The sequence below is a fragment of the Crocodylus porosus genome, unplaced genomic scaffold (genome assembly GCF_001723895.1).
Source record: "Crocodylus porosus isolate Cpor-Errol unplaced genomic scaffold, CroPor_comp1, whole genome shotgun sequence".
Lineage (NCBI taxonomy): Eukaryota > Metazoa > Chordata > Crocodylia > Crocodylidae > Crocodylus > Crocodylus porosus.
In genome coordinates, this window is record NW_017728910.1 from 17966668 (window position 1) to 17968956 (window position 2289).

The window sequence follows — 2289 nt, forward strand, 5'->3', positions numbered from 1 at the left end:
TTTATTTTCAGAGTTACAGGCCTTGTGGGAAGCTCTTCCTCCGAAATGAAAGCTTTTGAAAGTTTGGCCATGACAGGGTTTCACATATTGAGCTTGTTTTTCTCCCTCAGCCTTAGCGTTAGGCACCCTCCCTGCAATAAAGCAGCCTGATGTCGAACACATGCGGACACACACACGCCCCTCCCATGCCAACTGGTTAATTCTGTGGGCAATTTCCATTTTACCCGGCTGCCTCCCCAAGACCTACAATGAGACCTAAAAGGGAGCTACAGGCAGCGGGACTATACTGGCGTGCTGGCTTACTTCTGTGCTCCTGCCCCAGCAGCCTAGGGAAACAAAAAGCAAGCATCCCCCTGCACGTCGAAACCCAAGAGAAGCTAGCAAAGCCCGGTCTTCTGCTAGGACGCACCGTTTTGTAGTAGAGGGGTAGCCTTGTGCAGAGGCACCCGATTAGCTATTCCAAACACCTGGGGGTAAGGAGTCATGACCTCAGTTACACATGGCATAGAAATGCAGCAGATACCAGCTGGTATTTGTCCTGCTTCTTTACTGGTCTCTCCGACTCCTTCTTTTTACTATTCTTTGTAACAGGGTAACATCCGACTGAGATTCAGGCTCCACAGCATTAGGCACTCTACGCATGCATTTTAAAAGACAGCACCTGCCCCAAACAGCTTGGAGTCTAAACAGGCAAGACCAGGTGAGCACAAGGAAAAAAATACAAAGCAGAGACCCAAGGTCAGAGGGGAAGTCAGTGTCAGAGACAGGGACAGGGATGGGGAGGCCAAAATCTCCAGCCTCGTAGCTGAGTTTCTCACCCACTTGCCATTGCAGCCTCCTCTACACTGGTGAATGGCGTTGGTAGCTCTTCTCTTCTCTCTAGCCAAAGACACAAGGCCCATTGGAGTAGGGTCTGTAAAAGTAACGGAGAAGGGAGAATGAGGGAAGATGGCAGGGCTTGAACAAAAGGAGACAACCAATCTAGTTGGCCAAAATAAACCAGTTTAAAACACCAGGAGCGTGTCCTGAAAGGAAAACTTTTTTTTTTTTCTTCCAAGGTTTTAATTTGTTCGGGGCCCGCATCAGAATGAAAACTAGACCTTCGTCGATGCTTTCCCAAAACAGAGGAAGGAGGTAGAGCTTGTGCCAGGAGGAACTAGCCAACAGCCCCCTGTTTAGGGCCCTCACTTCGGATGTGGGACACCCAGATCCAAGCCCTGGTTCTGACTCAGGCAAAGCAGCCACTTGGACCCGGGTCTCCTGGTCCTTTGTTTTAAATCAGTTTACTCCCCTGATCCCCCAGGCTAAGCACAGACAGTCTAAAAGCCAGAGGCTGAATCAATTCAATCTTTTCCTCTGCTCCCTGCTCAAGTGGATGGGTGGGGGGGGCCTCGTGAGATGCCAGACTGAGGCACACTGAGGCACAGGAGCAAGAGAGGGGTTTAAATGCCCCCCCCCATCCTCGAGAGACCCCAGCCAGGTCTGCCTAGCACGGGTGCCTGCCTGGCTTTTCTCCTGCTGGAGTGGAGAGTTTTAAGCCCCCCCTCCACCCCCAACCTCCCTCTGCTCAAGTGGGAAGAAGGGAAGAAGCCAGGCAGAGGCTGCTTCTCCCTACCAGGCAGACCCTGGCTGGGGTCCCTTGAAAGCAGGGGAGGGGGTTTAAACCCTTCTCCCTCCCCTCTGCTTCAGCCTGCTGGCCAGGCTGGCATCTGGCCATGCCCCCACCCCTCCACTTGAGTGGGGATTAGGGAAAAAGACCAGAGGCTGCTCCACCCCCGCCAGGCAGACCTGGCTGGGGTTTAAAGCCAGGTTTCCCATCCCCACCCCCTTCTCAACCAGTGATCGTGCTCCAGCAAGGAAGCAGGGGGGTGGGGCCAACCGTGCTCTGCTGGAGCAAAAAGCACAGCCCAGGGCTGCGACGCACCCTAGGACGCTGGGGACTGTGAGTTAACTTGAACCAGGAAGGGCTCTGGGACAGAAGTTCTATAAACTGGTTTGACCTAAATCAGTTAAGTCTGATACTGCATTCAACCAGGTTTATCTTAAACTGGTTTCAGCCATTTTGTAAGTGGTTGAAGTGCACTAAACTTCTGTTCTGCTGCAGGTTTAAACTGGCTTTTGATCACTTAAACTTGGTTTTTGATCCTTGATGGACTGCCCCAGGCTAACGTTCTAAGGGACAGCCAGCACGGGTTTGTTGCAGGTAGGTCTTGTTTGACCAATCTCATTTCCTTCTATGACCAGGTGACCTATCACCCGGACAAGGGAGAAGAGATTGATGTCATATAT

General features: G+C 51.9%; 1 long non-coding RNA gene across 1 annotated transcript in view; it reads right to left on the reverse strand.

Moving 5' to 3' along the window:
• Window positions 1-502: 502 nt before the first annotated feature.
• Window positions 503-2289, reverse strand: part of LOC109308701 — a 9003-nt gene continuing 7216 nt past the window's right edge. Inside the window, exon 4 of the long non-coding RNA XR_002100684.1 lies at window positions 503-913. This is a non-coding gene — a long non-coding RNA (uncharacterized LOC109308701). The remainder of the gene's footprint in view (window positions 914-2289) is intronic.